The sequence below is a fragment of the Trichomycterus rosablanca genome, chromosome 14 (assembly GCF_030014385.1).
Source record: "Trichomycterus rosablanca isolate fTriRos1 chromosome 14, fTriRos1.hap1, whole genome shotgun sequence".
Classification (NCBI taxonomy): domain Eukaryota; kingdom Metazoa; phylum Chordata; class Actinopteri; order Siluriformes; family Trichomycteridae; genus Trichomycterus; species Trichomycterus rosablanca.
The window spans coordinates 20,010,393-20,030,117 of NC_086001.1; the positions used below are offsets into that span (position 1 = coordinate 20,010,393).

Consider the following 19,725-nt stretch of genomic DNA (forward strand, 5'->3'; position numbering starts at 1 on the left):
TTTTGACTGTATTAGAGCTGCTGCTACAACAACATAATGAAAAGCTCGGCCTACTCAGGTCCATCACAAATGCACTTGGAAAAAATAATCCAAAACAAATTGAGGATTTCACTGCTCCACTTGCTAACCTCTAGACTAGTAAGTGCTTTCTACTTTAAACTGTTTTTTTTATGTGTTATGTATGTACTTTGTTATAGTTCCTTTAAAAGATGCACTTTGACAATTTACTTAATCCTGGTGTGTTCTTAAGTGGCCCTCTACTATGTTTAAGAGCAGAGAAAAAACCATAAATGATCTATTTTTTAACTTAAAACTTCTTGACTTTTATTCGTGAGCACAACATTAGAAAATTATTGTGTGTGTGGTGTAAAGTATGTGAATACGTTTGGTTACAGTATGTATACTGACTGTGTTGCAGTAACAGGTAGAGGTGCAGTATAAGGGTGTCAGTATGTTGGGTGTGCAGTATAGTGCAGTGAATGTGCAGTATGAATTTCATTTGGGTTCATTAGGGATGATCAGGATTATATTCAGAGATCTTAGAACCTCATCACATTCATGCACGTGTCTTTCTTTTACAGATTAAGTGTTTTGGTTTTTGTGGAGGTACGACTGGAAAGGAAACTGTAACAAACGACCTGGTAAATCATCATGGGTAAGTTTTTATAAATTAATATTTAAACTGAATTCACTCATTAAGTCTCCTTTCCTACAGCCGAGACGAACTTGAGACCACACCCAACGGAAGGTGACGAAGACGGCGGAGGAAGAGATGACAAAAACGAAGATGCCGGTCCGTTATCTTAGCAAGACTAAAGAGCCCCTTACAAACCACCGCTAACAAGTCTGTTTGTCATGAACCTCAGGTCGCTTTCAAACGATGGATGAACTTAGACTAAGTTTAACATCGCCAACATCTATACAGAAAACGTGTATGATGATAATCACAGAATCTTAGCTTAATCCAGATGTGCCAGATGCAGCTATTGAATTAGTAGGCTGCTCAATCCACCAGAGAGACAGAAACAAAGACTCCGGTAAGAGTCACAGAGAGGGCGTGTGCTTCTATATAATACCTGGTGCTGTGTCTATTCCAACATCACTAGAGGATACAGAGCAGAGCAAAGATCTTCAAACAGCTAACAGCGTCTCGCTGGCAGAGGATCTAAATAATTTCTTTGCCCGCTTTGAGGCATAAGGGATGGATCCAGCTGCTGTAACCACACCAGCTACCAGTGAGCACTCTCTTACTGTACAGACGAACCCTTAGATCTGTGAATGTCAGAAAGGCTGCAGGGCCTGATGGGATCCCAGGAAGAGAACTCAGAGACTGTGCCCACCAGTAAAATCTTCAGCATGTCCATGAGAACCTCACTCCCTTAAACATCAAAGGAGAAGAAGTGGAAAGAGCTTCAAGTTCTCCAGCTTCAAGTTTCTGGGAAGCCACATCATAGAGGACCTCACCTGGACCACAAACACCACCTGAAAATACTCAGGAAAACCAACCTGAACATGGAGCTTTTGGTGGCATTCTACCACTGCTCTGTGGAGAGCATACTGACCTACTGCATTAATGCATGGTCTCAAATAGGACGGAGATCTCGGATCATTAAAATAACACGAAACTGCTGCATTTCTGGTGCAATAACAACCAAATTCAGTTTAGGAGCCGCTCATTTCTGCAGATCTTCACTGAAAGTGTGCAGACTCTCTAATGGTTTTTGTGCTGCTATGCAGCTGCTTGAATGGAGTTAGTGTAGAATTATGTACAAAGATCTAAAGAGTGTAGATAAAGAGTGTAGCTAAACTGGCTGGTTAGCTCAGTTGGTTAGAGCGTGGTGCTAATAACGCCAAGGTCGCGGGTTCGATCCCTGTATGGGCCACACCCACTTTTGGACTTAAACTAACAAACAAGTGATCCTTCTCTAACTACCAGGTCCTATTAACCTGGGCTTCAGACGTTGTCTCTGACAAGTGTGAGATCTTTTTACTGCCCCTCTCATTCAGGTCAGAAACATGCCATTATTTCAATTTACCAAACTTAATTGCCCTTCTGTAAAAGTTAGCAAGTCATGTGACTCATCTGTACTGTCCAATGAAACATCTCTGCGTGTGTCTCTGTGGCGCAATCGGTTAGCGCGTTCGGCTGTTAACCGAAAGGTTGGTGGTTCGAGCCCACCCAGGGACGAGTGCCTTTTATTGCACAACCTGCCTGTTGATCAAACGGATGTGAGACACAACAACAATGTGTAGTACCACAGAATAGTGGAAATAAGTAACTGAAAACATCCAGTAAACAACAGTCCTACAAGCACAAATATCCACCTGATAAGTCACCGGAGACCGGCTGTCCAAAGTGGAAGAACGTCCTTTTGGTTTCTGTAGATGTTAAATGAAGATACTCGCCCAACGTGGGGCTCGAACCCACGACCCTGAGATTAAGAGTCTCATGCTCTACCGACTGAGCTAGCCGGGCTTAAGCAGCATGTAAGAACAGACAGCTCATCGGTCAGACCATCAGAGAGATGTAGGTTTAATTCACTAACATCACGACCAGATTAAGAACTAATTCACAGTTTACAAACAAACACAATTCAGAATAAGTAACAGAAACAGACACAGACTTACTGTCACTTATAAACTACTACCTTGACTTGTGTTGAGTTATGAGATTTGCAGTATGATGTTGTTTGGTGTTTGTTAGTGATGAATAGAAGGCTGGTCTATAGAATTTACAATTAATGCCAACTTCAGTGGTTATACAGTTTAAAAAAGTTTTATAAGATAGGCTGTCCTAAAATGACACATTACACATCCCTAAATGCAGTGGCGGCTGGCCAATACGGGGTGCAGGGGCACCGCCCCCCTTCAAATTATTAAGATGTTAAAATAAGTAAATTACATACTGCAAAATAATTATGAAATTAATTAGTCTGTTTGTCTAATTGTCTAATTAACTGTTTATCTAATGGTCATGATAGCATTTTTGAAATAAATAAATATTTGTATTTAATTGTTTACATCGTGCACACGTCCCATGCGCGGGGCGCCGGTCTAACGAGTGTCTATGTACGTGCATAAACTTTTGGCAAGCACGTGGTCTGAGGATGCTCTTTAAATGGTTGTTTTCAATTTTCCACAGGGCGCAGCTCTCTGCGCCCCGTATACACCCACTCTTATTAGAAGTGTGTCACTATTGGCTTATTTTTTTTAAACGCTGTGTGATTGGACAATCCCCGAGTCCACTCATTAACTGATCAATCAGCTGCGGTTCATCAGCTTGGTTCACGTTAAACAGTTAGTTGCAGATGAAGTTAGTTGTAAGATGAAGGTTACAGGATTACAGGAGGTTACAGGATTGCTGTTAGAAGGCACAATGAAGAGGTGACAAAAAATCGGCACATCCTGTCTAGATTAATAGACTGTGTGAAATTTTGTGCAGCCTTTGAGCTGGCCTTGCGTGGCCATGATGAAAGTAAGAGCTCAGATAATCCCGGAATTTTTCGAGGGTTGGTGGATTTTGTTGCTTCTCTTGATGGAGTGCTGAGAGAGCACATTGAGAATGCCACTGTGTTTAAGGGAACTTCAAAAACTGTGCAGAATGAGCTACTGGACTGTATGTTGTCTGTTCTGAAGGAACATATAATCAAAGAAGCCCAGGGAAGCGATTTTCTTTCAATCCAGGCAGATGAGACCATGGATATTGCCACGCAGTGCCAGCTTGTTCTTGTACTACGCTATATTGATGCTAAAAACAATGTGCAGGAAAGATTTTTTGAGTTCATCCCTTTGCAGTCGGCCACTGCTGATTCCATTGCTACAGCCCTAAAAGAACGTCTTGCAACTATCCTTCCTGAGGATCAAAAGGGTAAGCTCATCTGCCAGGCATATGATGGAGCCAGCGTGATGAGGGGTGCCACTGCAGGTGTTCAGAAGAAGATACAAGACATGTACCCAAATGCACACTACATCCACTTCTACACACATCAGCTCAATCTGATAACGCAGCAGGCTACTTCTCACATAACCAAAGTGAGAATTTTTTTTTCTAACCTTGTTGTATTTGCCAGCTTTTTTTCCAGATCACCCAAGCGCACAAGTATTCTTGATAACGTTGTGGCGCACAGACTACCAGCATCCAGCAATATCAGATGGAACTTTCACAGCCGGACCATCAATACTGTGCTTGAACACAGAGAGGACCTCATTCGCTGTTTTGAAAGCATACGAGACTCTGGTGACTTTGACCCCATTACTGTCAGAGAGGCAGGTGCGTTTGCCATGCTACTGGAGGATCAGGATTTTAAGTTCTTTCTGCAGCTTTTCCACCATATCATGCCTCATGTGGACCTCCTCTATTCCAAACTCCAGAAGAAGGTCATAGATTCAGTTTATATCAAGGAGAGCATTCAGCAGTTCCAGCAGGACATTCAAAAGATCAGGTAATAGTTGTGCATTTTCCTCTTTTGTTTATTAGTATTATTGTTATTATTATTGTTATTGTAATTTTTTTCCTTTGCAGAAATTCTCTCCATTCCATGGTTGGACAAAGCAGTGAAGGTAGCGGTCAGCCAGTAAAGAAGCGTCGGACACTCAGTGTAGAAGACCATGAAAGGATTGCTGCAGAGGTGAGTTGTGGAAGTCACAGTCCAATTAGATTAGATTTGTTTAGAGCTGTTTCTATGCTATGCATGAATGATCAGTGTATGCTGGTGTAATGCTTGTCAGCAATATATGTTATTATTCTTGCTGTACTGCAATATATGGGTAATATGGAATAAAACAAATTCTCATAACATTTGGTTCCTGAATTTTCTATAAACCTGTTCCACAAAAATTCTGTTCCAAAAATGCTTTAACACATTTTGTCTTGAAAATGGCAGCAAACTCATTTCTATGACTTGATCTATGACTAAATTTCAACAGTGATAGAAAAATAACTATTTAGATGTGAAATAAATAAATTATGATCACTTCATAATTTTCATGTTTATCCTTCTCTAGGTCTGTGATATCATACTGGGACACACCAGTGAGCGCTTTTCCTTCACAAACCACCTTGTTAGTGCCACACTCTTGCAGGGGGACAAGTTTGAACAATACAAGACAGCATTTCCTGAAGATGCACTGAGCAACACCTTAAAAGCCTATCCAGTGCTCAATCAAGGTAAGCTGAAGACAGAGCTTAGTCTTATCTACAGCAAGGAAGAGTTCAAAGCCTGTTGTGGTGCTGTGGGCCTATTCCAGCTGTTTATGGAAAATAATCTTGAAGTATTTTCAGAGACTGTCACTCTCCTGAAGATCCTCATCACCACACCCATGACCACAGCAGAAGCTGAAAGGTGCTTCTCAACCTTGAAAAGAATTAAAACTTTTCTGAGAAACTCTATGACCCAGGACAGGCTGAATGCATCGGCCATGTTGTCAATGGAGAAGAGACTAGTGACTGAGATTACTGACTTTAACCATAATGTCATTGAGAAATTTGCAAGACAGAAGGAAAGGAGGGCAAAATTCATGTTCAAATAGTGCTATTTTTAAAGGCTAGTTTTTTTATTTGCTTTTTTTTTAGCACCAGCCGCCACTGCTTTTGGTGTTACAATTCAGCATAGAGCAGTCATATGTGGAACACTATTCTCTACTCAGCATTGATAACAGTGTTTTTACCTAAATAAAACCAGGTTCCACCAAGATTTGAACTCGGATCACTGGATTCAGAGTCCAGAGTGCTAACCATTACACCATGGAACCACACAAAAGCGAATAATTAGTCATTTAAGAGCAGGTTGGCTGTTTGATGGCGCTGTAAACAATGATTTGCGATTATATTTTGGGATGTGGAACACTATAACACTACTAGTGGTATTATGATATTCAAGCTGGATGAATGGATGGAAATTAACATGTCATTTAAGGTGACTCTAAACTAGCACAAGCAATTGCGATGCTCTGTTGTACTGCACATGTGCTGAATGCTACCATCCTGAAACTGCTAATGATTCTCAATCTTGGACCTCACACCGGGCCCCAAATAAAAGCAGTAAGGTTCCACCGAGATTTGAACTAAGATCGCTGGATTCAGAGCCCAGAGTGCTAACCATTACACCATGAAACCCTGACACCACAAAAACTAAACGTAATGATTCACCATTTGCTAAGTAAATAAAGCAAAAATACACAACTTCAGACTTTACTTTTACATCTCAAGTGATTTAAACTTACGTGATTGATATAATTGACTGAAATCAATTGAACAAACTGAGGTAATTTAGAAGTTTTAAAAACTAAATAAAAGTAATTTTAGTTAAACATTGCTACCCAGGTATCAAAATCACAACAAAACGTTCCACTGTTGGTAAATTGCACCAAGTTCAGGACTCAGTTGGCCGGTAGATGGAGCTGTAAACCCACTTTAGGACTTAAACTAACAAACAAGTGATCCTTCTCTAACTAGCAGATCCTATTGACCTGAGCTTCAAACGTTTTCTCTGACAAGTGTGAGGTCGTTTTAATGCCCCTCTCATTCAGGTCAGACACATGTGATTATTTTAATTTACCAAACTTAATTGCCCTGCTGTAAAAGTTAGCAAGTCATGTGACCCGTGTGTACCGTCCAGTGAGACAGCTGTGCCTGCGTCTCTGTGGCGCAATCGGTTAGCACGTTCGGCTGTTAACCTAAAGGTTGGTGGTTTGAGCCCACCCAGGGACGAGTGTCTTTTATTGCACAACCTGCCTGTTGATCAAACGGCTATGAGACACAACAATAATGTGTAGCTCCACAGAATAGTGGAAATAAGTAACTGAAAACATCCAGTAAACAACAGTCCTACAAGCACAAATATGCCCCTGATAAGTCACTGGAGACCAGCTGTCCAAAGTGGAAGAACGTCCTTTTGGTTTCAGTAGATGTTAAATAAAGATACTCACCCAACGTGGGGCTCGAACCCACGACCCTGAGATTAAGAGTCTCATGCTCTACCGACTGAGCTAGCCAGGCTTAAGCAGTAGGACAGAACAGACAGCTCATCGATCAGACATCAGAGAGATGTAGGTTTAATTCACTAACATCACGACCAGATTAAGAACTAATTCACAGTTTACAAACAAACAAAATTCACCTCTCTCATCTTTCTAAGTAGGAGAACTTGCACAATCAGTGGCTGACTAAATACTTTTTGACCCCACTGTATATGGCCAAGGGGATACACTGTAAACCCTAACATTGTATGTACTTAAAAAATTAAGTTGAAATTACTTAATTTCTTACATAAAGTGGACATCACTTAGTCTTGATAAGTAGTTTCTACTTTCTCTTCGAATGATCATGTGTACTTAATGTTTTAAGAAAAATTAACTCAATAATCCAAGTTTTAGCTTTCTTGTCTGTCACGTGAACACAGAGTTCTAGAACATTTCCAAATGTCGGGGATTGATTCCAAGAAAACTGTTCATGTTGGAGATGTGAAGACATGTTGGCTGATGGAGATATAAATTTTCCTCACTTCATTTCACATTTTTAGTAAGTATTCCCTTTTAAACTTGTATTTTGGTTCATTTTCTGAGTTCATATTCAAAAACTGATCGGCTAAGCATTAACATACAGTTTTAAAAAGATAGCTAGCTAGCCAGAGAGCTGTTGGAGCTAAATTAGCTGCAGTGTTAAAATAGCTAGCTAGTTTTCTGTCTTTTGCTGAGGTTTGACTGAACTGGTTAAGGTTTCTCAACCAAATGTATTTTATGTATTGCTTTATTTGCTAGCTCGGTTAGCTATTAATATTTTACTGGCCAATATTTATCAGGTTAGCTTGAATAGTGGTGTTTTGGAAACATAATTTTACATGCAGTTAATTAAATCTATAGCGCTCGCGATTACTTGAGAAATGTAATTCATTTTTCTGAGTCGGTTTGTTCGTGTTTGTCCGTTTAATAAACTGTGTGCTCGGTTCCATCTAATTCAACCGATTCATCCGAGTGATTCATATGTCGCCTCACTCCCAAGTTTAGACGCACTATACCAAGTTGAAGTCTCACGCACAGAGAAAAGTAAGCTTGTATTTATTTAACATGACTGCTAGACATTATCTGTAGAAATGCGTTGGTCCAGTCATTTTAATCAAGTTTTAACGACAAGCAAGACGTGTCTCATTCAAAAACGCATTCTAGCCAGCGGGTTAGAATCTCGACGACCCGTTAATCTTAACTGGTGTTGCAGTTACATTTTGGAGCTAAGTTCCATTTTAATTGGTACATCAGTTATATTCGGGTGCCTTTTTAAACTATTCTTGTGTAGTCTGCTTTATAATATTACGAGATTTCCATGTGGATTTATAGCAAGGCAGTTTAAACAACTAGCTAATTCATGTTTGTCTATCTTGTAGTTTATCATTCAACACTGAAATGTGAATTTACTGAACCTTGCACTGTGGCCGATTTTTTTTATGTGTGATTACTACAATTTTATTGCAGACTTGGATGTCATGTTTTTTTTTCTCCGGTCAACTTAATTCATACGTGTACATCCATTTCTGCCATTTAGGACTGTAACACATTTTAAAAAAGTTGGGATGGGGCAGTTTAGGGCTAGTAATGAGGTAAAATAAATAATGATATGATTTGAAACAGGTGATGCGAACAGGTGACTGTAATCATAATTTGGAATCTTTTAATTATGTTAATGCACTGTAGAGGGTAAACTTAAACTGGCAATTATCTGCCTATCTTTGCTTTGTGAAGGACTAGACCTTTCCTGGATGTTGCTTTTGTACCAAATCATGATTAGTCACGTCTTTCAAATCACCTCATTAGTAAATTTTTACCTTTTTACTAGCTCTAAATGGCCCGGTGTCAACTTTTTTTTTTTTTTTTTTTTTTTTTTTAAATATGTTGCATGCCTGAATGTCAGAAATTCATGTATATTTATGAATAAAATTATGTTGGCCAGAGAAAACATACAATTTCATTCTGTTTGCAATAATAGAAGTCAAATTACATTTTAGAAAGCTTTCTTTTTTATTTGCATTTTCCACATTTTGTAACTTAATGCATTGTGTTTGAATGACTGAAGTGTAATGTTTTGACATTTTTTAGGATGCTGATGAAGAGCAGATGTTCAGCAGTATTGCTACTGGGATCCTCATAGTGGCGTGTGATGAAGGAGGGCACCTGCTTGTTTCTACACATACTGTCTATTTTATCAGCTCCACTTACCATATAAAAGCACTTTGTAGTTCTACAATTATTGACTGTAGTCCATCTGTTTCTCTACATGCTTTTTTTATACTTTCATACTGCTTTCACTCTGTTCTTCAATGGTCAGGACCACTACAGAGCAGGTATTATTTGGGTGGTGGATTATTCTCAGCACTGCAGTGACACTGACATGGTGGTGGTGTGTTAGTGTGTGTTGTGCTGGTATGAGTGGGTCAGACACAGCAGCACTGCTGAAGTTTTAAAATGCCGTGTCCACTCACTGTCCACTCCATTAGACACAACAACACTTAGTTGGTCCACCTTGTAGATGTAAAGTCAGAGATGATCGCTCATCTATTGCTGCTGTTTGAGTCGGTCATCTTCTAGACCTTCATCAGCGGTCACAGGACGCTGCCCATGGGGCACTGTTGGCTGGATGTTTTTGGTTGGTGGACTATTCTCAGTCCAGCAGTGACAGTGAGGTGTTTAAAAACTCCAGCAGCGCTGCTGTGTCTGACTCACTCATACCAGCACAACACACACTAACACACCACCATCATGTCAGTGTCACTGCAGTGCTGAGATTGATCCACCACCCAAATAATACCTGCTCTGTAGTGGTCCTGGGAGTCCTGACCATTGAAGAACTGCATGACAGGGGGCTAACAAAGCATGCAGAGAAACAGATGGACTATTCACCAGAATTGATTTGTTTTCCACTTTAAAGTTTGAAGTTTAAGTATAGTGTGCAATCAAGCAAATGTTTTTAAGATTTATATTTGCATAACTTGGAGCTTTGTGAGTTGCTGTCAAAATGTTGTCACTTTTTTTACACAGTTTTGTGAAACTGTTTTGTGCTGCTTTTTTCCAATAAATAAGATTTGATACCATTGATTTGATGTCATTTGGATTTTTTTGCAGTTGTAATATCAGTGCCTTCTTAATTTAGAATATTTTGGGTATAAAGCCAGTATAATATGCATATTTTGATGAGTGACAACAACTTTATCATTGCAATAAACTTAAACAAGCAAGTTAGATCAGTTGTGCAATAGTTAATTTGACTTAAAAAGTTAAGTTACAGGTGCAGTACATTTTGAGTGTCAGGTACTTATGATATGTCTGTTGAACTTAAAGACATGAGTTTGTTCAACTCAATACAGTATTACACATTACTTAAAAAACTGAGTTTCGAAAACTTAATTCATTTGAGGCAACGAATTGCCTCAAATTATTTGAGTAAACTCAACTTATTAGGGTTTACAGTGTACCAGGGACATCATGTGCAGCGTAGATATTTATTTATACGCACACCTTTATGGCTCAAACAATGTGTGCATTGCTTTTCTGTTTAATACATGGTACTGGAATGCACCATACGGCAATTGATTTCACAACATACAGAGGTAGAAATTCCTGCTGGTAATGTCCTGCTAACAGATAACAGACTGATATATCAGATGTCTTGTAATGCTGATGTATTCGCAAATCAGAGCTGTTTTGAGCTTATATTAGGTGGCATACAAACATGTGTAAACAGGTATGGCACTTCTGTGTAATACATATGCAGCAGGCCAACATTTTTGGACTAAACTCATTAAAGATTTGTAATATTTAAATCTGTGAATAAAATGCATGAGTGCAAAAAGGTGATAATGCCAATTGGTCTGGTTTACCATTGATGCAGGGGCGCATATTGGGACTTTAGAGACAATAGAGTGCAGAAATATAGGGTGTGTGCTGTGTGTGACTGTTAAGCTGCTAAAATTTGGTATCAAGCAAGAACAGAGAAAAATTCTACTTAGAAAAAATGCACTAATTAGTGTCCTTGGTTTCTCAATTTCATATAGAAATTAATAAAGAAATTCTGTAGTTAGTCCGAGATCTGAAGTGTGACAGGAAATTTTATACTTTATTAGTTATTTGCATTAAACTCATAAGTTATTTGCTTATTTATTGCTTTCTTAGATCAATAGACCACTGAAGTCGTGCGTCATTCTGTAGTCCTCATTATGCCCATATTTGGAAACCTGGGTCTAAGCGCGATTTCCAATGGGAAAAATTAACAGGGTTTTCAGAAAATCAACTGTAACGCATCCTGTGCTAAATAAACATGTTCAGAACCCATTACGTTTTGTCCCGTGTACATTTTTCTCCTGTACATCACAAGTTCAAGATCACAAATTCAAAGTTCAGAGTTTGGTCAGACCATAACAAGGCTTAGTTTCCCACCACCTTTGTGGCACATGTAATCTAGCCATATTGAGACTTTCCAGCCTGTAGTGGAATTACTTAGGAAAAGGTAACTCACAGGTTTGCTGGGATAAACGTTGGGGGTGGGCTGAACAGTGTGTTATCTGCAATCATTTGCATGACAAGAGGACAGATAGCGCTCTAATGGTTGTGTAGAAGGAGGGGTTTGTCCTCAGAATCTCAGATTTTCAGTCAAGCTAGTGCTAAACCACCAGCGTATTCACACAGGAAAGACACCGTATAACTGCACGGAGTGTGGAAAGAGTTTTACTCAAAGTAGTGCCCTTAAAGTACACCAGCGTGTTCACACAGGAGAGAAGCCGTATCACTGCTCAGAGAGTGGAAAGATTTTGCTCATGAAAAGAATCTCAAACGGCATCAGCGTATTCACATAGAAAAACTACATCACTGTTAAGAGTGTGGGAAGTATTTTATTGCATATTATGTTCTCCAACAACACCAGCGCATTCACACAGGAGAGAAGTCATATCACCGTTCCTTGTCTGAGGAGAACTTTAGTGAAAGGAATATTCTTTAAGTACACCACACCAGCGCATTCACATAAGAGGATGACCCATATTGCTGCTTATAGTGCGGATGAAATTTGACTGGAAGCAGCATTTTTAATAGACACCAGTACGGTCACACAGAAGTTACTGTGACTGAAGTCGTCTTGAAAAACACCAGCGCATTCAGAGGAGAAAATAAAATTATACTCCACTACTGCATGTACAGAAAAAGCTACAGTGGGGTCAAAAAGTATTTAGTCAGCCACTGATTGTGCAAGTTCTCCTACTTAGAAAGATGAGAGAGGTCTGTAATTTTCATCATAGGTACACTTCAACTATAAGAGACAAAATGAGAAAAAAAAATCCAGGAAATCACATTGTAGGATTTTTAAAGAATTTATTTGTAAATTATGGTGGAAAATAAGTATTTGGTCACCCACAAACAAGCAAGATTTCTGGCTCTCACACACCTGTAACTTCTTCTTTAAGAAGCTCTTCTGTCCTCCACTCGTTACCTGTATTAATGGCACCTGTTTGACCTCATTATCTGTATAAAAGACACCTGTCCACAGCCTCAAACAGTCAGACTCCAAACTCAACCATGGCCAAGACCAAAGAGCTGTCGAAGGACACCAGGAAGAAAACTGTAGACCTGCACCAGGCTGGGAAGAGTGAATCTACAATAGGCAAGCAGGTTGGTGTGAATAAATCAACTGTGGGAGCAATTGTAAGAAAATGGAAGACATACAAGACCATTGATAATCTCCCTTGTGGTCAAGATCTCATCCCGTGGGGTCAAAATGATCATGAGAACGGTGAGCAAAAATCCCAGAACTACACGGAGGGACCTGATGAATGACCTGCAGAGAGCTGGGACCAAAGTAACAAAGGCTACCATCAGTAAACACACTACGCCGAGAGGGACTCAAATCCTGCAGTGCCAGGCTTGTCCCCCTGCTTAAGCCAGTACATGTCCAGGCCCGTCTGAAGTTTGCCAGAGAGCTTATGGATGATCCAGAAGAGAATTGGGAGAATATCATGTGGTCAGATGAAACCAAAATGGAACTTTTTGGTAAAAATTCAACTCGTCGTATTTGGAGGAAGAAGAAGAACCCAAGAACACCATACCTACTGTGAAGCATGGGGGTGGAAACGTCATGCTTTGGGGCTGTTTTTCTGCAAAGGGGACAGGACGACTGATCCGTGTTAAGGGAAGAATGAACGGGGCCATGTATCATGAGATTTTAAGCCAAAACCTCCTTCCATCAGTGAGAGCATTGAAGATGGAACGTGGCTGGGTCTTCCAGCATGACAATGATCCCAAACACACCGCTCGGGCAATGAAGGAGTGGCTCCATAAAAAGCATTTCAAGGTCCTGGAGTGGCCTAGCCAGTCTCCAGACCTCAACCCCATAGAAAATTTGTGGAGTCCGTGTTGCCCAGCGACAGCCCCAAAACATCACTGCTCTAGAGGAGATCTGCATGGAGGAATGGGCCAAAATACCAGCTACAGTGTGTGCAAACCTGGTGAAGACTTACAGGAAACGTTTGACCTCTGTCATTGCCAACAAAGGTTATGTTACAAAGTATTGAGTTGAACTTTTGTTATTGACCAAATACTTATTTTCCACCATAGTCTACAAATAAATTCTTTAAAAATCCTACAGTGTGATTCCCTGGATGTTTTTTTTCTCATTTTGTCTCTCATAGTTGAAGTGTACCTATGATGAAAATTACAGACCTCTCTCATCTTTCTAAGTAGGAGAACATGCACAATCAGTGGCTGACTAAATACTTTTTGACCCCACTGTATTTATATAGGTTTTTTGTGTGTTCTCTAATCCCAGCTCCCTAACCATTAACTTAGCTTCGAGCTATCTCACCATTAAAATTCAACTAAGTTTAGGCATAGGCTCACATTTCTCACGCAGACACAGACTATATAAGCCTGCTTATATACCTAATAAATTGGAAGACTTATTATAAGTGTTTTCTCATATTCAGTAAACGACACTGGAGTAGAAGATCTGAGCAGCAAGATTTTCTTCAAAAGAACTTGATGTTCTAACAGGGTCTGAAACAACTACCCGGATATTTAAATGGCTTAATCTAAGCTACAATCCCTGTGTAGCAGTAAGATGCTGCTGTGGAATTACAGCTTTGATGTATTAAGTTCTCTTGTGCTGTCCTATAGCCGTTGATCTTTCAGTCAGGTGAAGTTTACAAAAGAAAAAACTTGTGATTGGGTCTTTAATGGCCAAGTGTATGTTTCAAGGAGCATTTTGTCTGTGACATTAAAAACAAAGCACGAATAAGACACACTCTGTGAATGAGCTGTGAGATTTGGTTTACGAGAGCGACGCCTTAGCCCATGGCCATGGCAGCACAGCAAAGAAAGGTCACACACTGAAATATGTCCCTGTGCAAAAGTAACAACTGGATGCAGGGGATTGAACCCTGGACCTCATACATGCAAAGCATGCACTCTACCACTGAGCTACATCCCCTTTTGTAACATGGCAGGATTGCTGTGGCTCGATAGCGCTATTGTAGAGAATAAGACCGACAGGCAAGACATGATCCCTAATTAAAAAGCTACTGAATGGAGATGCTGGGGCTTGAACCCAGGACCTTATACATGCGAAGCACACGCTCTACCACTGAGCTACATCCCCTACTTGTGCTTTTAGGGTAAACCTCCAACAGGTACGAGAGTCTTTGCAAAAAGAGAAGCAGAAAGAGGAGCAAGAATCTCTAACCTCTATCAAGTGAGGGATTGCAGATTTAACAGCACACTTGCATAGTCTTCTGTGGTAGCGGTTAAGAACTGGCTCTCTGAACCGGTTGGCTACAAAAGACATTAAACACTCGGTTAACAAGCTCCATCATGTCATGCAAGCCAATAGAAAGTCCAATCCAAAATTCATCTAACTCCTGTACCTTTGCTCAGTCAGCTGGGTGAAGTTTAAAACAGGCTTGTGATTGAGTCTGACTAAGTACCTGGATATTTCAAGGGATTGTGACACTCTGGAGCTCATACAGGCACGGCATGCAGTACCTCTAAGCTGCCATCCCTATGTAGAGGAAATGTGCTGGTGTGGAAGCACAGCATTAATGTGGTAAATAAGACCTGCAAGGGAAAATAGGAAATGAGTTGTATTTCTTAAATTAGCCTAGGGGGAATGTGAACTAGAGCATATTGGTCATGTTTTAAAACGAGAGCATGCATGTTAAAGGCACGAACAGGGTTTGAATCCGTGATCTTCGGTTTACGAGACCGACGCCTCACCACTTGGCCATCGCGCCTCTCTAGGTAGCTGGCAGAAAGTTGAAAAAACGTTCTGTGTGAAAGTAACAACTGAAAGCTGAGCACATTCTTAAAGTTCAAGAGTAACAAGCAGAACGCCAGCTTGATAGTGACCGTTCTTAAAGCCATAGGCTTTAGAAACACACTTAAAGATTTTTTCTAGCAGAGTGAAACATCAAGCTACTGGAGATGCAGGGGATTGAACCCTGGGCCTCATACATGCAAAGCATGCGCTCTACCACTGAGCTACATCCCCCGGAACGGGCGCCAATGCAACAGGTACAGGACTCTTTGCAAAAACAAAAAGAGACCCATGACCAGGTATCTTTAGCCTCTAGCAGGCAGGGGATTGCAAATTTAAAGGCACAATTGCAGAGTAATCTGTGGTAGCTGTTAAGAATTGGCTCTGCAAGCAAGTTGGCTCCAAAAACCATTAAACACTCAGTTAACAAGCTGCACCGTGTCAATAAAACAAATGGAAAAGCTGGCCAAAAATGATCAAACCCCTGGCCCTTTTGCCCAATTAGTTAGGTAAAGATTAAAACTGATTTGTGAATGGGTCTGGAACAACTACCCGTATATTTGAACAGTTTAATCTAAGCTACAATCCCTGTGTAGCAGTAAGATGCTGCTGTGGAATTACAGCTTTGATGTGTTAGGTAAGTTCTCTTGTGCTGTCCTATAGCCGTTGATCTTTTTAGCCAGGTGAAGTTTACAAAAGAAAACACTTGTGATTGGGTCTTTAACGGCCAAGTGTATGTTTTAAGGAGCGTTTTGTCTGTAACTTCAAAAACAAAGCACGAATAAGACACACTCTGGGAATGAGCCATGAGCTTTGGTTTCCTAGAGCGACGCCTTAGCCCATGGCCATGGCAGCACAGCAAAGAAAGGTCATACACTGAAAAATGTTCCTGTGCACGAGTAAGCACTGGAATGTGTGCTTGAAAGTGCTCATTCTTAAAGCTATCGGGTGTGGAAGCAAACTTGAAGTTTGTTTCAAGTGAGTGAAACAACAAGCTGGAGATGCAGGGGATTGAACCCTGGATCTCATACATGCGAAGCATGCGCTCTACCACTGAGCTACATCACCCGGAAGAGGTACCAATGCAACAGGTACAGGACTCTTTGCAAAAACAAAAAGAGACCCATGACCAGGTATCTCTAGCCTCTAGCAGGCAGGGGATTGAAAATTTAAAGGCACACTTGCAGAGTAATCTGTGGTAGCTGTTAAGAATTGGCTCTGCAAGGCAGTTGGCTCCAAAAACCAATAAACACTCAGTTAACAAGCTGCACCGTGTCAATAAAGCAAATGGAAAAGCTAACCAAAAATGACCAAACCCCTGGCCCTTTTGCCCAATTAGTTAGGTAAAGATTAAAACTGATTTGTGAATGGGTCTGGAACAACTACCCGAACTGAAAAATGTCCCTGTGCACGAGTAAGCACTGGAATGTGTGCTTGAAAGTGCTAATTCTTAAAGCTATCGGGTGTGGAAGCAAACTTGAAGTTTGTTTCAAGTGAGTGAAACAACAAGCTGGAGATGCAGGGGATTGAACCCTGGACCTCATACATGCGCTCTACCACTGAGCTACATCCCCTTTTCTGATACAGCTGGATTGCTGTGGCTCTATAGCTCTATTGTAGAGAATAAGAACGCCAGGTAAGACATGGTCCCTAATTAAAAGCTTCTGAATGGAGATGCTGGGGATTGAACCCAGGACCTCATACATGCGAAGCACGCTCTCTACCACTGAGCTACATCCCCAACTCGTGCTTCCCAGGGTAAACCTCCAGTGCTGTATAAAGTACCTGAAGGCCATTTGAGTAAAAGTACAAGTATCTTACCAGAAATTTACTTAGATAGAAGAAAAAGTCACCTTTTAAAATATTACTTGAGTAAAAGTCTAAAAGTATCTGATGTTTAATGTACTTAAGTATTAAAAGTAATTTGATATTAAATGTACTTAAGTATTAAAAGTAGAAGTAAAAGTAAATGCTGTTAGTATAAACTGAAGCGGTCATTTAGAAAAATATAAGATTGTTCTTTTAAACCTGTAAACCAACTTAACAAGCTTTTTTCTTTCTTCCATCTGAACATGATCTGTGCAAATTTGTGATTATAATCAGCTGTTCACATCACCTATTTGAAATCACGTCATTATTTAGTTGTTTTTTAACCTTATTATGAGGACTAAATTGCCCTGTTCCAACTTTTTTTAGAATGTGTTGTAGCTTAAAATGCATGTATGTGTATGTTAAGAATGAAGTTGACCAGACAAAACATGAAATATTTTGGGTTCATAAAAGATGGAATAAGAGTCGATGTAAATGTAAAAGACACTGCATCTATTTTATTTGCATTTTCTATACTGTTCCATTTTTTTTATTTGGATAGTACATTCAAGTTATAGATACTGTACATATCCCAATAACCTAAAACAACTGAATTTTGGCAGAATTAATTTAAAAGCAAAACTCAAGCAAGTTTAACTAAACGTGTGGCACTTTTAACCCTTTAATGATCTGCTCAACCATTAGTATAATCTAAATAGCTGGGTAAAATAAGCTGCATTTAAATAATCTTTTTTGGGCTGTATCTACTCCCTGATTGGCGTGTGTTAAATGTAATAAACTTTGGTATTCTTACTTTAAGAAAACACCATTTCTAACTTATGTGTCAACCTGAAGCAGCAGCTGAAAAATCATCCATAAAACTTTGAAAGTTGAGTTCTTGTTGAGAGCATTAAAGGGTTAAAGACGTGCTGCATGTTCCTCAGCACCATGAATGTTTCCTCTGTCAGTGTGTAATGATGTAAGGTACCCTGACACATTACCAACATGGACTGTAGTGTAAACACTCACCTGTTGTATTCTGACACTGCTCACACTCACCAGTGGGGTCCTAAAAGAGTACTATTGGAAAACTCCTTAGCTTTACTTACCTGGGTGAGTCCATCCTCTGAAGAAGGGGAGGGGTGAAGAACCTGTAAAAGAGAAGAAATGTTAGATAAGCATATGCTGTAAATATTGGAAATGTTGTTACTGAATGGTTTTGAGTATTGTTTGTAACTCATAACATTTTGCCATATTTGATGCTCTGTGAACTAGATATTTATTTTGTTATATATTTTGTCTTTACCTGTCTGAGGTATGGTATGATGCAGGGGAGGAGCTACCTGTTTAAATACAGCTCTGGAAAAGGTGTAGGGGGTTCTTTTTTTTGGAGATGGGCTAAAAGCTATGCTAGGCCTGTGACTTGTAAACATCAATGAATGTGACTTAAGTGACTTTGCAGTCACAAGTATGTTTCCTCGGGTGGTAGAGGTTGAGTTTTCTATTGTTTTTTTTCATAGCGCGCTTGTAAATATTTTGATTGTTGTGGCCAAAAATGAAGGTGACGGGAAAAAAAGAACAACTTCTGTGCTCCTGCTAATTCTTTTCAGTGCTTTCAACCATTCACCCTACATTACCCATAAAGAGTGCCCTTTTCTACTTGTTTTGTGGTAGTCTGGGAACACGCTTTATCACACAGTGTAATACAGAAGTAATCTGAGGAAATATTTGTCTGTAGGTGAGTTTTTAAAAATGATGGGACACATCATGTCTGCACTGAATTAATTACAAGCTAATTTAGTGAAACGTTTTATTTGTGGTTCGGAAATGTAGTGGAGTAAAAGTGAAAGTTGCCGAATTTTTTTATACTCCAGTAAAGTACAGATACTCCAAAAAACTACTTAAGTACTGTAACGAAGTATTATTACTTCGTTACTATACACCACTGTAAACCTCCAACGGGTACGAGAGTCTTTGCAAAAAGAGAGGCAGAACCAGGAGCAGGAATATCTAGCCTCTGTCAAGTGAGGGATTGCAGATTTAACAGCACACTTACACAGTCTTCTGTGGTAGCGGTTAAGAACTGGCTCTCTCAACCGGTTGGCTCCAAAAGACATTAAACACTCGGTTAACAAGCTCCATCATGTCATGCAAGCCAATAGAAAGTCCCATCCAAAATTCATCTAACTCCTGTACCTTTGCTCAGTCAGCTGGGTGAAGTTTAAAACGGGCTTGTGATTGAGTCTGACTAAGTACCTGGATATTTCAAGGGATTGTGACACTCTGGAGCTCATACAGGCACGACATGCAGTACCTATAAGCTGCCTTCCCTATGTAGAGGAAATGTTCTGGTGTGGAAGCACAGCATTAATGTGGTAAATAAGACCTGCAAGGGAAACTAGGAAAAGAGTTGTGATTCTTAAATTAGCCTAGGGGGAATGTGAACTAGAGCATATTGGTCATGTTTTAAAATGAGAACATGCATAGTAAAGGCACGAACGGGGATCGAACCCGTGATCTTTGGTTTACGAGACCAACGCCTTACCACTTGGCCATCGCACCTCTCCAGGTAACTGGCAGAAAGTTGAAAAAACATTCTTCTGCAAAAGTAACAACTGGAAGCTGAGCACCTTCTT

At 40.0% G+C, this 19,725-nt stretch overlaps 11 non-coding genes across 11 annotated transcripts; 2 read left to right on the forward strand and 9 right to left on the reverse strand.

The window, feature by feature from the left end:
• Positions 1-1,809: 1,809 nt before the first annotated feature.
• Positions 1,810-1,883, forward strand: trnai-aau (transfer RNA isoleucine (anticodon AAU)). The gene has a single exon. It is a non-coding gene; the product is annotated as a tRNA-Ile (tRNA).
• Positions 1,884-2,114: 231 nt separating this feature from the next.
• trnan-guu (transfer RNA asparagine (anticodon GUU)) lies at positions 2,115-2,188 on the forward strand. The gene has a single exon. It is a non-coding gene; the product is annotated as a tRNA-Asn (tRNA).
• Positions 2,189-2,403: 215 nt separating this feature from the next.
• Positions 2,404-2,476, reverse strand: trnak-cuu (transfer RNA lysine (anticodon CUU)). Its single transcript has one exon. It is a non-coding gene; the product is annotated as a tRNA-Lys (tRNA).
• A 3,203-nt stretch (positions 2,477-5,679) lies between these two features.
• On the reverse strand, positions 5,680-5,751 carry trnaq-cug (transfer RNA glutamine (anticodon CUG)). The gene has a single exon. It is a non-coding gene; the product is annotated as a tRNA-Gln (tRNA).
• A 1,173-nt stretch (positions 5,752-6,924) lies between these two features.
• Positions 6,925-6,997, reverse strand: trnak-cuu (transfer RNA lysine (anticodon CUU)). Its single transcript has one exon. It is a non-coding gene; the product is annotated as a tRNA-Lys (tRNA).
• Positions 6,998-14,384: 7,387 nt separating this feature from the next.
• On the reverse strand, positions 14,385-14,458 carry trnaa-ugc (transfer RNA alanine (anticodon UGC)). The gene has a single exon. It is a non-coding gene; the product is annotated as a tRNA-Ala (tRNA).
• Positions 14,459-14,554: 96 nt separating this feature from the next.
• Positions 14,555-14,626, reverse strand: trnaa-cgc (transfer RNA alanine (anticodon CGC)). Its single transcript has one exon. It is a non-coding gene; the product is annotated as a tRNA-Ala (tRNA).
• An 816-nt stretch (positions 14,627-15,442) lies between these two features.
• trnaa-ugc (transfer RNA alanine (anticodon UGC)) lies at positions 15,443-15,514 on the reverse strand. Its single transcript has one exon. It is a non-coding gene; the product is annotated as a tRNA-Ala (tRNA).
• Positions 15,515-16,276: 762 nt separating this feature from the next.
• On the reverse strand, positions 16,277-16,348 carry trnaa-cgc (transfer RNA alanine (anticodon CGC)). The gene has a single exon. It is a non-coding gene; the product is annotated as a tRNA-Ala (tRNA).
• A 601-nt stretch (positions 16,349-16,949) lies between these two features.
• Positions 16,950-17,021, reverse strand: trnaa-cgc (transfer RNA alanine (anticodon CGC)). The gene has a single exon. It is a non-coding gene; the product is annotated as a tRNA-Ala (tRNA).
• Positions 17,022-19,579: 2,558 nt separating this feature from the next.
• On the reverse strand, positions 19,580-19,651 carry trnat-cgu (transfer RNA threonine (anticodon CGU)). Its single transcript has one exon. It is a non-coding gene; the product is annotated as a tRNA-Thr (tRNA).
• Positions 19,652-19,725: the final 74 nt, after the last annotated feature.